General features: G+C 34.3%; 1 long non-coding RNA gene across 1 annotated transcript in view; it reads left to right on the forward strand.

Moving 5' to 3' along the window:
* Positions 1-3043: 3043 nt before the first annotated feature.
* LOC104860851 overlaps positions 3044-14842 on the forward strand; it is a 28693-nt gene continuing 16894 nt past the window's right edge. Inside the window, exon 1 of the long non-coding RNA XR_779813.2 lies at positions 3044-3082. This is a non-coding gene — a long non-coding RNA (uncharacterized LOC104860851). The remainder of the gene's footprint in view (positions 3083-14842) is intronic.

The raw sequence follows: 14842 nt of genomic DNA on the forward strand, positions 1-14842 counted from the left end.
ATATATATATATGTATATATATGCACATGAGCAATAAGGTTATCTTTCAGTGAATTTCATAACTGAGCACATTCATGTAGCTAGCACTCAGATAAAAAATGAGACCATTTTGGAAACCAATAAGTCTCTTATTCTCAGTCAACATTTTCGCCATCATTTTTTTTGGAGTTTACCACCAAAATTAGTTCTGTCTGGTTTTGAATTTTACATAGAAAAATATCTACCACTGACCCACACCACCAGCCCTATCCATTCTACTCTTGATGGACATCATGAATTAGATTTATTCTTAGATGTGTCCCTTGATTGTTTTAGGTCACTCATTAGTGTTTTCATGTTTAGATGTCTTGTACATTATTAATTAGATTTACTCCTAGATAACATCACACAATATGTGATTTTGTGTTTGAATTCTTTTGTTCAACATTAGTTTGTATGAAGCTTATAATTTATATGATTTTATTGCTGTGTATTATTAAAATATTTGAATATATCAATAGAGTTATTTTATCCATTCCACTCTTTTTTATTTTATTATTTTGTAGCTTTGGGGATCAAACCTAGTGTTTTGCTCATGATAAGCACTTGTTCTACTACTGAGTCACATCCTCAGCCCTATCCATTCTGCTCTTTTTATCTCTCTCCAGTGTGATTTTTTTATGTCTACATAAAATGTAGATTTACATAAAATGTAAATTTTTTATGTCTGCATTAGTGAAGGCTTTGCCACATTTTTTACATACATAGCATTTGTCTCCAGTATAAACTGTTTCATGAATTTCAATACAGTGGTGAGAATTAAAAGCTTTTCCACCTTGTATACAAACATAGGAATTCTCTCTGCACTCCTTTCTCTCATATATTTAAACATAAATGGATATACATAAGGCTTTTACATCTTGCTTCCATACAAGAAGCTTCTCCCCAGTGTGAGTTCCTTCACTGCGATCAGAGTAGGTTTTCCCACATTGCATATGTTCATAGGGTTTCTCTCCAGGGATTGTTTTTGTATACTTTTGAAAGGACTGGAAATAACTACATGTTTTCCCATCGTCACAACATTTAGACAGCTTCTCTTCAGATCCCTAATTCTCATATGCCTTGAGTGCACTGTGAGCTATGATGGGCACAATTAGTGATGAATGACCAACCAGGGCCTTTCTACAAACAACGTTTTTGGTAGTTTTATGTTCACATTAGAATCTGAAGTACAAAAAAAAAAAAAAAACATTTCTGTTTAAACATTTCATACATTTAAGCCACAATTTAAGCCATGATTTTTACTGACAGCATTGCTCTACCTCTTCACTTCTAAGATTTATCCTTCAAAATTTGCATTCATTTGCAGCTTGCCGGTCATCCCAGTTCTTCCTGTAGCAGCTGTGTTCCTAAAGGTTTCCACATCACATCTGTGTAGAGCTTCTTTGGAATGGGTCCAGCAATGCTCACTCCTTCACAATGAGGCTCAAAGCGACATCCTCAAAGAATACTGCCTCCATTGTGTGGTGTGAGGGTCTCCCACTGTGCCGTAAATAGTCTCAGAGCAAGGTGACTTAAGCCAGCTGGGTCTATGTGCTCAGGATCTGGACTTTGGCACCATCTCCATTTTACTCTTGATGGGTGTCTTTTATTAGATTTATTTTTAGATGTGACCCTTGATTGATTTAGGTCACTCACTAATGTTTGTATTGTGTAGAGGTCTTGTGCTACCGAGCGTAGGGGAGCAAAGACTGGATTTCACGAGGAGAATAGGGATCTTCAGAAAGGTGGGAGCAGGTTCGGCAGCGACAGTCAGAAACCACACAGCACTGAGTAGTGAAGGTAGTAGCTGCGGCAATTTTATTTCTAACTCTAGGTGTATATATACTAGTTTCAAGGGCACACCTCAGAGTGTGATTTCAGTCACAAGCAGGCATGAGAAAGACAGACAATAGTACTGTAAAAGCTAAGACCACAAGGTCAAGGTAAGACCACACCTATATACAATCACAAAAGCTAAGACCACTAAGTCAAGGTAAGACCACACCTATAAGCAATCAGAAGGGCAAGTATGTAAAACAAAGGACTGGCTTCAGCATGTCACCTTCAGGATCACCTTCAGGACTTCACAGTCCGGGGCTCAGGGTCAGCACTTTGGCCGCCCGTCCTCTTGTGCCCCAACACCTCCCCATCTCTAGGAACATCTAATTGTTCCTGATCTTTCCTGGGCCCAGAATACAATTCTACAGATAATGAACAAATAGTAATAAAGACAAAATAGAACAGAATTATAAATGAACCCAATGTCCCCAAACTGCAGGCAGAGAGGCCAGCTATTCTCTTCACGGCTGACTTCGCATGCGGTGTGTGCCAAGGACTTCCAGGAGGCTTAACCCCGTGGGGACGACACCTCGGGTCTGGTTTCTGCCAGGTGACCGGCATTGTCACGCAGACTCCACTGGAGTGGTCGTGGCAGTCTTGCATATTAGTCATGAGATTTATTGCTAGCTAGATATTTTATGTCTTTATGCTAAGATAATTTTATGCCAAATTTTTAGCTATTATGAATAATGCTGTCTAGGAATATTTTGTACATGACTTTTAGGGATATATGTGTATATATAGGAGTAAATACACAATTTAGGATGACATTTTGTCTCATAGAGTAAGTTTATATGTGTTTATTTTTTGGTACCCGGGATTGAACTCAGGTCCTTTTGCTTGCGAGGCAGGCAGCAGGACCACTGAACGAAATCCCTGACCTATTTTTAGTCAATATCGCTAGTTTTCTAAAGTGGTTACATGCTCACTGTAGTGAGTTAGAGTTCCAGTTGTACCATATTCCTACAATTTCAAGCATTATAGACATTTTCCATTGTACCCATTTTGATGAATATTATATTGGTATTGATATTTTTACTGTGGTTTTAATTTGCATTTCTCTGATATCTAGTGAGGTGAGGCACATTTTTATATTGGCTATTTGTATATCCTCTTTTGAGAAGTGCTTATACAAGTCTCTTCATTATTCCACGGACTCATTTGCATATTTGTTATTGATTCACAGGGAAGATACCTTACATTTATGAGGCCTTCAGCTGATGTATGTATTACAATATCCTTTTCACTGTATGATTTATCTTTTCAGTCTCTGAATGGTATTTTTAATTAGTAGTTCTGAATTTTAATGAGTCTAATATATCAATTGTTTCTTTTTTATCACTTGTTTCTTGTATGGCTCATCTTTGTGTATATGTATGTGTGTTGGTGGTTCTTTTCCTTTTTGAGAACTCTTTGCATTCAAAGTCACGAAGAGCTTCTCCTATAATTTCTTCTAGAAGCTTTATAATTTTACTTTATTTTGCTTTTCACCGGTAGATCTACAACCCATCTGGAACTGTGTGGTCTGAAGTAGGATCAAAATTCATTTCATTTAATTAGCTTAGTAACATTTATTTAGAAAGACCATCCAGCTGTTGCACTACACTCCACTGTCACCTTTGTCGTAAAACACATGACTCTATAATATGGGTCTTTTTACATCCTTTTGTTGTATTTCATAAAGCTACTTTCATGTTCTCAGCTATTAGCATACTATCTTTAAAGTAGGGCTTATTTTTTGATAATTGAAGACTTCAACTTTGTTCTTTTTCTTCAAGATTGTTTTAAATTATTTACCTTTCTATTTCCTTATAATATTAACAATTGGTTCATCAAGTTCCATGACAATTTTTTAGGATTTCATTTGAATATTTGAATCTATAGTTAATTTGGGGATTAAATTAGCATTTTATAATATTGTAAATATGTATGGCTCTCCGTTTGTTTAGATTTTCATTTCTTACATTAACATTTGTAATTGTTATACCATTATAAAAATATTCTTTTAATGTTTTACTTGCCCTATGGTATGGGTGTTATAAAGAAATATAAATAGTCTTTATGTACAATTGGCTTTTTATCTTTTTGAAATTCATTTATAACTGAAAATAGTTTGTAAATTTTGGGGGATTTACTATGAACACAGTCATTTTTGCAAATAATGATTTCCTTGTTTTGAATATTGTATGATTTCATTCTTGACTTTTTTGCATGCTTAAAACCTTCAATTCAATATTTAGCAGAAGTAGAAAAATAATCTTTGCTCACTCAGGCAGAAGCTTTTAATATTTTATCACTAAAAACAATATTGCTGTAGTTCTTTTTAACACTGTAACAAATAAAAATTTTCTTGTTTCTATTTATGAAGTTATTTTTAATTTAAGAATTATAACTGATCAATTTCATCAAAAGCTATTTTTCATCTACTTTCATAGTCAAATGACTTTCTCTTTTATTCTGATAATGTGGTGAATTTCAGTAAAACTTTGACTATGAAACCAAGTTTTCATTTCTGGAATAAACCCAACTTGTTCATGATTTATTTTCCTCTTTGTCTTTCACTGAATGTACTTTGCTAGTTTGGTATTTTTGCATCTCTGTTCAAAAGACCGATTAGTCTGTAATTTTTCTTCATGTCCTAATCAGTTTTTGGTGTCGAGGTTACAGTGACCTCATTAAACAAATTAGGAAATATTTTCTTTTTCCTAGTCCCTGAAAATGTTTATGTAAGATTGGTGTCATTTCTTCCATAAATATTTGGAAGAACTCAGTTGGAATTCATTTGGAGGAAAGCCATCTGTGCCTCAAGATTGTTTTGTATAAATATCGTTAACTATAAGTTCAATATCTTTAATAGGTATAAGACTATTCCAGGTTTTCTATTTCTTCTTATGTCAGTTTTGTTGGTTTTGTTTTGCTATCTAAATTCTATCTAAAATTTCAAATTTATTAACATTATATTTTTCCAAAAATATTATAATTATTTTTAAACATGTGTAAGATATGAAGTGAGGTCTTCTTTTTCATTCAAATTGGCAATTTTGCCTTCTCTATTTTTTAAATCAGATTTCTCAGAAATTCAATATTTTTATTATTCTTTTACAAGTGCCAACTTTGGGGCAGGTTCATTTTCTTTCTTAAAAGTACATTTTATAGTTTATTAATTTATGATATTCATTTTTAACTTTCTTCCTTCTCTTTTCTTGAGATATAATTTTCTGTTTTCCTAAAATATATGTGTTTAGGGCTATATATTGTTTTCTCTAAGCAGGGTTTAATCACATTCCACAAATTTTGATATGTCAGATTTTTACTGTCATTTAGCTAAGGATATTTTCAGATTTCTACTGAAAATTTTTTTCCTTGACCTATTTAAAAGTATATTGCTTAATTTTCAAGTATTTGGGGGATTTCTAATTATTTTGTTATTGAGTTTCAGCTTTATTTTTCTGTAGTCAGAGAACATATTTTGAATTAATGTCAATCCTTTGAAATTTCTTTTATGGCCAGCATAAATGTCTCATGCACACTGGAATAGAATGTGCATGAGACATGTCTTTTAAGCATAATGTTTGATAATGTCATTATATACATTTGTTAATTGTGTTGTTTAGATTTTATATATCCTTACTAATTTTTCCTGCTTATAGCTTTTGAGAGGAATGTGTTATTTCCTACTATGAGTAAATTAATCAGTATTTCTTCATAGTTCTGTCAAGTTATCTTATATATTTTGAGGTTATTTTTTATGTACATTGAGAATTTGAATGTCCTCTTGGGGGATTAACACTTTCATAATTATGAAAATTTTACTTCATCTTAATTATTTTTCTTGCCTTAAGTTTGCATCACTATCACTATCAATATAGTTGATGCAATTTTCTTTTAGGTAGTGTTTGAATAGTATATCTTATCATTTTTAATGCTTAATTACTCTATATTCTTAAGGTGTATCTCTAGCAACCAGCATATATTATGTTTTGGATCCAAAATGTTTCGCAAAGGCCAGTTGATGGGCTTTTGAGAAGTGATCAGATTATACAGGTGTTAATTTCATCAATGGTTTAATACATTGATGAATTCATAGCTAAATGGACTGTAGGACTGGATCCTATTTGAACAGAGTTCATAACCTTGGGAACTTTATCTTACCCCAGTCCCTTCCTCTTCTCTCTCTTTCTTTTTTTTTTTTTTCTTTCTTTCTTGGTACGGGGGATCAAACTTGGGTCCTTGCACTTGCAAGGCGTCAGTGGAACCACTGAGCTAAATCTCCAGCCCTTCCTTCTTTCTTTTTGCCTATTGTCTACCATGATGTGCGCAATTTTGCTCAACTGGATGCTCTCTGCTATGATTTCTGTGTTATCCTGGGTCCAGAAACAATATAGCCAAGTGACCATGTAGTGAAACATCTGAAACCATGAGTCAAAATAAATGTTTCTCCTCTTAAGCTGAGTTTCTTAGGTATTTTGTCATAGTGATGGAAAGCTGACCAACACAACGTGTTACATTTTGTATTTTAATCTGGTTTGTTAATAACAGAAAATTTTCTTGCTATTGGGGATTGACCTCCCAGCCTATGCACTGAAATACATCCCCAGCCATTTAAATTTATTCTAATCTTTAAATTATGTTTTGAAATAGAGTCTTGCTAAATCATTAAGTTGTCCTGGCTGGATTCAACCTTGTGACCCTCCTTGCCTCAGTCTTCCAGAGTGCTGGAATTAAAGTTGTGTATTACAAACCCAGCTAATAATAGACTTTTCAGTGAGCCATTTAATCCCTTTACATTTAATGTAATTATAGATGTAGTTGGACTTTTATCTGCTATCTATGTGCTATTTGGCCAAACTGCATCACTACCAATGAAATGACCACTACCAAACACTGTCTTCATTTTCCTCTATCTTGTTCCTCTTGTTATTCCATTGGCTGCTTTTTATCTTAGTTTTTCTTTGCTGTGCCTCTCTCTTTCCTTGTGTGTCTGAATGTTGGGGTTTTCTCATACTCTGTCCCCACAATTATTTCTTTTCAACTTACCCCTTAGAGGTAATCTGTTTTGTTCCGGAGGTTTTTAAATAGTCTGCCAAATTCCAGTTGTATAGCTCCAACCTGGACCTCTTTCCTGAACTGCAGATACATGTAGCCAACTTCATCATCATTCAGCTGACAGGAGGTGTTTCAAAACCAGTATTTGCAATACTGAGGTTACAGTAATGTGCCAGCCCCTCTGTTGGTCATTCTGCAGTATTATTCCCATCCCCCAAAGCAGCAACTCCATTCTCTCACTTTTAGGACAGACCTTGAGATTGTTCTTAACTCTTCTTTTTCCACTTAGAGTTGACATTCCATCCTCCCAGAAGGCTTGTTCGTGCTACCTTCAGGATATATCCCCAATCTGAGCACTTTTCAACATCTTTTCTGTCAGCTTGAGCCAACTCTCTGTCATCTCTCAACTGCTTTATTGCCACAACCTCCTAACTGGTTCAAATCTGGCTGCTACACAGCCTATTTTCCACATAACTGCTGGAATGATCTTTAAAAAAAAAATAGCCATGGTACACCATTTCTTTGCTTAAGACAAAAATGGCTTTCTATCTTCATCAGAGTAAAAGCTAAAATCTTTACCATGAGCTATAGAGACCTACTTGACTTAGTTCCATGTTACCTTTCTGACCTCACTATTTCTCTTCCCCTATTAACTGCCTCAGCCAAACTGTTGTCCCTGCTGTTCCTCATAAATACAAAGCACACTCTCACCTCAGGCTCTTTGAATGTCATCCTCCCTCATCTTTTTTGCAAAACTCACTTGTTTCCTTCAGACCTGTGTTCCGATATCTATTTCTGGATCATGCTGTTTAAAATACTAAAGCTCCTTCCTTCCGCAGCCCTCATCTCCTTCACTCCTGATAATGGTATTTATCTATTTGTTGATTAATTTACAATTTGTTTCCCTCTACATAAGCTCTGAGGCATAGAAACTTTGTTTATTCAACTATGTATCTTCAGAACCAAGGTCAATATACAGTATGGAGAAGACCATTCATAAATATTTACTACATGAATGAATAAAATGCATTTTTATGATAATCAATCTTGTGGAGTTTACAGTGCAGGTATAGAAGAGGAAGCTGAAGTTCTAAGCCTTGTGGTGATTTATAGAATCACCACACAGATTTTAAGTGGTTTAGCTGAAACCCAAACAAATCTCTTTCTGCTCTGTAAAAGGGATCATTCATCAGCAACACATATATCAGCCGTGGTGGATTCTATACTGACAGCTAGTGAGGACAAAAATTGGAAAGTGAAGGTCAGGCAGCAGTTTCTACATAGATCAGCAATGCCAAAGGAAATTAAAAATTAAAAATAAAATAAAGACAGTACGATGTATGTGGGTTCCTTGTAGTTTGCCATGCATAGAAAACAAGTGGGAACTGAGTGACTGAGTTAGAAAAAGGTGAAGCCTGAGGATGAGGCTGCCTTCCCAGTTGTCTGGGAGGTCACAGACAATGAGTCACCAGGTGAGAGGCTTTTTCCAACCCTAGGAAACATTCTAAGAACAAAAGAAAATTCATATATTCAGTCAATGAATACTGGATTACCTACAAAGTACAAGACCTACTGTTACAGGCACCAAATAAAAATAGATAAACTCTTGCCCTTCGCAAGTGGGGGGAAAAATAAAGGTCTAAGTGAGTTACCACTGGATGGATGAATTTCAAAAGAACCTTGGGTTTTCTGAAGAGAGTACATTCAGTAATTTATCAGATGACTTTGCTGAAAGGAAGGACTTGTATTCGGAGTTAGGAAACTCTATGACATGTTGGAGACAGCTAGGTACACACGTGCCAGATCACAGAAGGCGGAGATTAGGAAAGGATATCAGTGGGAGATATGATGAGAATTGGTGGTATTTGGCAGATCTAATTTAAAAATGGGGTAGAGTCTTCTAGATACCTAGAGAAATCAATTCTTCCCTTGAGCTTGGCATACATTTCTTACCCTGCTTTTTAGTTAGATGTGATTGTATGACTATGTCCTGACCAGTGAAATGTGAGTGGAAGTGATGAGTATAATTTCATGTCTGACCCTTAAGATATCTCTCACCTTGATGCTTGGACTCACCCTGGGAGTAGGCAGGGCAGAGGCCTCTTCTCAGGCAGGTGCTTATCTAAGCTCTCTTTCCTTCTCTTTCTCCATCATTTTGCCTTAGCCCATGTATGCTGCTTCTTTTCTGGAGCCAAAAGTCTTGTTCTACTGTGCATTTCCATCATTATACATTTTTCTGCATCAGCTGTTTATGCTTCAGCCCTTTTATGTGGCCCTTTAACTGTGAATTTTCCTTGAAACTCATAAACTGAGTCTTAATTTTGCCTTTGCTGGTCAGTACTACTTGGCTACAAAGAATGCTAGTGATCTTATTGCCTTAACAGAAAGATCAGGGGGAGAAAAAAAATCAAGAAAAAATATAAATACTACCATTTTACAAATATATATTACTGCCCTGAGATTAAGAAAATACATATCTACATACAAGTGTTGTCAAGGATCAAGTTGTTACCTATCCTCTCTACACACACTAACATAATAATGACGTACAGTGAAGACCTCAGTGTTTTACTAGCCTAAGATTTGAGAATTACCATCCTAGTATCATGCAATGTGAGGATACAGGTGTTTGTGTACTTGTACACATGTCAATCATGCAGGGACCAGCTCATATATATAACTACAGAGAAGAGCCACGTTTGTGTGAGTAATTGCATAGAGTTGCAGTTAAAAAGCTGAAATGTTTTAAAGAAAGAAAAAATGTATTATGGTTTAAAAACAGAAAATGTTGCCCATTGAACAATTTTATTCAGGATTAGTCAAGTTACAAGAAACTGTACATGTTTAAAATCTATACCTTGTTAGGTATTAACAATGAATACACCCATGAAATTATCACAGCAAATCAAGATAATGAAATACGCTCTACTCTTGAAAGTTTCTTACTCTTTGGGTTTTTAAATTTTTGATTTGATTTTTTTGTGTTGGGGATTGAACGCAGAGCCCTCCCTGTACATGCTAAGTTGTGCTCTACCACATGGCTACACCCTAGCTCCTCACATTCTTTGGAATTCTGCCTTTCCACTCCTCCCTTTGTTTCACATCTACCCCTCCCTCATTCTGAGGCGATCACTAACCTGTTTATATTTTCTAGTGTTGTATACAAATTGAATCCTACTATACACATCCTATTTTGTCTGGTTTCTTTCACTTGACATAATTATTTAGAAAATGATTTGTATTGTTGTAGGTAGCAATAGTACATTTATTTCTATTACTCAGAACTCTGCTGAATGAATATCATGCAATTATTTATTCATTCATTAGTTAGACATTGTGGTTGTCTCCAGTTTTGGGACATTAGAAATAAGTTTGCTAGGCCCATGGATTTAGCTCAGTGGTTTGGTAGCCTACTTGCAAGCGCAAGGACCCAAGTTCAATCCCTGGTACCAAAAAAAAAAAAAAAAACAAAAAAAAACAAAAAAAGAAAGAAAGAAGTTTGCTGTCTGTTCAAGTCATCATATAGGTGTAAGCTTTCATTTTTCTTGAGAGGACACCTAAGGGTAGATTGGTTGGGTCATATGTTAGGTGTATATTTGAATTTTTAAGAACTGTCAAATTATTTTCTAAAGTGGTTGTACCATTTTACATCCCCACCAGCAGTGTATAGAATTCCAGTTCCTCTGAATCCTTGTCAGTACTTGATACTGCCAGTACTTAAAAGCTGAAGCCACTCTAATATGTGAACAGTAGCCTCTCCCTATGACTTTGGTTTTATTTCCATACTATCTACCAATGTTAGATATCTTTTGATGTTATGATTAGCTATTAGTATAATTTCTTTGATAAAGAGATTCAAATCTTTGCCCATTTATTGGTTTACTTTGAGTGTTTTCTTATTGTTTAATTTTAAATATTATTTATATATTTTGAATAAAAATGTGTGTGTGTGTGTGTGTCTGAGAATTGAACCCAAGGCCTTCACACTGAGCTACATCCTCAGCATTTAAAAATTTTTATTATTTGATTTTGTGATGCGATCTTACTAAAGTGCTAAGTTGCATAGCTTGAGCTCAAATTTGCAATTTTCAGTCTCCCAGAATACTGGGATTGGAGGCATGTGCCACCATGTTCCCCAAGAACCTCAGGGACCTTTTGAAAGGGACTGGATTATGAAGGTTTATAGCAGACTGTCTGTTAGGAGGTGGATCTGGCTGGAAGAGGTGGATCACTGGGTGTGTATGCTGTGGAAGGGTTTATTATCTCCCTGGATCCTCCCTTTCTACCCCTCGGGACATAAGTACTTCTCTGCCATGCCCCTCTTGTCATGCCATCCTGTTGGGTGCCAGTCAACTATGAAGGTTTTAAAGAGCCAAAATAAAGCTCTGCTTCCTTAAATTGTGGGGTGTTAGGTGTTTTGTCCCAGCAACAATGGAAATAACTAAGACATCGAATATGGTGAATTACAATGATTTTGTTAGAATGTAATGTTAGATTCAATCTGCTAATATTTTTGCTGAGGATTATTTCTTCCATGTTTACCAGAGATCTATATCTATATCTAATCTATATCTATATTTATATCTATATCTATCTATCATACATTAATCATAATGTCTCTGTCTGATTTTGATATTGAGGTAATTCTGGCTTTATACAATGAATCAAGAAGTAGTCCTTCCTCTTTAGTTTTATTTTGAAAGAAATTTTGTAGGTTTGGTAATATTTTTTCCCTGAAATAATGGTAAATATTGGCACCAGGAAGAGTTTGAGGCTATCATGGAACTTTCTCTGAACTACAAGTACAATTTTAAAATTAGATATATGGTTATTTTGGATATGGGTATCCATTTATACTTAAGTTTCAGTAGTTTGCATCTTTCAAAAATATTGTTCATTTTCTCTAAGGTGTTAAAAAAATATAACCATGAATTTGTTAAAAATATTTTATTACCTTTTTCATAACTGTAGACTCTGTAGTGATGCCACCTGTTTTATTCTTAGTATTAATTAGTGTCTTCCCTACTTTTCATGATCAGTCTAACTAGATGTTTATTATTTTTACTTCTCAAAGAACAAAAACAGTTTAGTTACACTAATTTTATTCTATTTTTCCTGTTCTCAATGTAAAAAAAAAAATGCTCATCTTCATTATTTTCTCTTTTTTTCCTATTTACTTTGCATTTTATTTTTTTAACTTTATATTTTATTATCTAGAAATTGATGGCCAGGGATTTGGTTCAGTGTCACTGTACCTGCCTCACAAGCACAATGTCTTGAGTTCAAAATGTCCTGGTACCAAAACAACGACAACAACAACAACAAAAAAACCAACGAAAAGATAGAAATTGATGTTGTTGATTTGAGATTTTTCTTCTTAGGCATTTAATGCTATAAATTTCTGCCTAAGTCCTGTTTTAGCTACAACCCCAAATTTTGATATGCTCTCTTTTTACTATTTTCTTTCAATTCAAGACACTAATATTTAATTGATTTGTTCTTTGATTTATGGGTTATGTAGGGTTTTATCATTTGGTTTCCAAGTATTCTAGTTTCATTCTGTGATTTTTTTTTCTCTAATTTAACCAGAGAATATATTTTGCATGAGTTGAATCTTTTTGAACTTGAGACAGTATTCATAGTCAAAATTATGATCTATATTGGTAAATATTAAGTATGCACTGGAAAAAAATGGAAATTCCACATTTGTGGGGTTGAGTGTCCTCTCAATGTCTGTGAAGTCAAATTAGTTGATAATGTTTAAATCTGCTGTACCCTCACTGACTGTGTACTTCTGTCACTTATTGAGAAAGGATATTGAAATCTCCAACTATAATCATGGTTTTCTTTTAATTCTATAATTTTTTTTCTGATGCTGGGAATTGAACTCAGAAATTTGAACTTTTCAGGCAGGCACAGTACAGCTGAGCTACATCCCCAGCCCTAATTATATAATTTTTTGGTCAGCATATTTTGAAGTTTTGTTACTTGACACATGAATATTTAGAATTGTTAAGTCACATTAACGAATTTCCCATATTATTATTATGAAATGAACTTTATCATCCTTGGCAATATTCTTTGCTTTCAAATCCATTTTGCCTAATGTTAATATAAATACTCCAGCTTAGTTCTGATTAATTTTGACATAATATAACTTTTTCCATCCTTTTATTTTTAACTTATTTTTGTCTTTATATTTAAACTGGGTTTCTTGTGGGCAGCATATATCTGAATCTTGCTGTTGTTTAAATATGTATTATCTGACCCGCCTTGTCTTTTAATGCAGATATTTTGTTCATTTTCCATTTAGTGGGATTTTTCATATACTTGGTTTGCTATTGTCTTCTTTTGTGCTCTTTATTTCCATTCCTCACGTTTCCTAGTGTCTTTGGATTATTTTTATTATTCATTTATCTTCTTCATTAGCTATACTTGTTATCTGAGTGCCTGTATATAGTGGTATACCCCTTGAAGTATACCCTCAAGCTGTATTACATTGCTTCGTATGTAATATGGGAACTTTCCTGCAGTATATTTTCATTTCTCTGGCCTGTCTTTATGCTCTTGTGACATATTTTACTAGTAAGATATATTACAACCCCACCTATACAATTTTATTATTTCTATTTATAAAAGACATGTAATTATTAAGAAAAACCCATATATTTATCCCCATATTTTCATTTTCAAGATTTTAAAGTTTCTTTGTGTAGTCATACTTCTATTTGATATCATTTTTCTTCTGCCAAAAATAATTTCTGTAACCTTTTTTATAGGCAGATCTGCAGAAAATTTTTTTCAGCTTTTGTATGTCTTTATTTATACTTGACATTTGAAAGATATTCTCATCAGGTGCAGAATTTTAGTCAATTTTTTTCTCAGTACTTTGATTTATTTTCTTGTTTTCTAGTTTGAATTATTTTGATAAGAAATGTGCTGTCATTTTTATCTTTGTTGTTTTGTATATTGTGTGTCTTTTTTCCTCTGGTTGCTTTTGCAGTTTGTTTATATGTACTTTGATGTCATTTTCTTCATATTTCTTTAGCTTGAAATTTCTCATGTTTCTTTGTAATTGTGGGTTTATAGTTTTTATTCAAATTCGCAAAAATTTCTAAATTATTTTCTCATGTATTTATTCTATCTTCATTCACCTCCTTTAAAATTAAATTATACAAATATTAGACTTATTTTTTTCAGCTTTAATTGAGTTTATTGGTACATTTTAGGGACACAGTACAGTTACATTCATTATTGGGATCTTGTACCTCTACATGACAAGCCTTGGTTCTCATTTTTTCCTCTTGTCCCTACCCTCCCTTCATCCCCTCTTTCCCTCCCCATATACAACCACTTTATTTCCATCTTTTCATTATCTCACATTTTTTTTTCTTTTCCCTTTTTACCCTTCCCCTACCCATTCCACCTTCCCTACACCTTTAGCTCCTTTCTTCCCATTTCTCAATGTCAGTAATCTTATTTGGATCTTCTGTATTATTGTAGATTATTCACACCAGAGAAACTATTTGGTATTTACACATGTGTGCCTTATTTATTTCACTTAGGAGTATATCTTCAATATATATCCATTTTCCTATGAATGAATCTATTTTCTCATTCTTTATGGCTGAGTAATATTCCATTTTATAGAAAAACCACATCTTCTTTATCCAGTTTCCAACAGATGGGCAAATAGGCTGTTTCCAAGTTTTAGCTATTATAAACTGTGCTGCTATAAACATGGGTGCACATACTTCTCTGTGATATGATTCTTTTTGTTCTTTTGGAAAGATACGCAGCAGAAGGATGGCTGGGTCAAATGGAACCTCCAGTCCAAGCTCTTTGAGGTATCTCCATATTGATTTCCATAGTGGTTGCACCAGTCTGCACTCCCACCAACCATGGAGAAGGGTTCCTTTCTCCCCACAACCCCGCC

Source organism: Fukomys damarensis, unplaced genomic scaffold (genome assembly GCF_012274545.1).
Source record: "Fukomys damarensis isolate Sample0158 unplaced genomic scaffold, DMR_v1.0_HiC HiC_scaffold_9, whole genome shotgun sequence".
NCBI classification, from domain to species: Eukaryota; Metazoa; Chordata; class Mammalia; order Rodentia; family Bathyergidae; genus Fukomys; species Fukomys damarensis.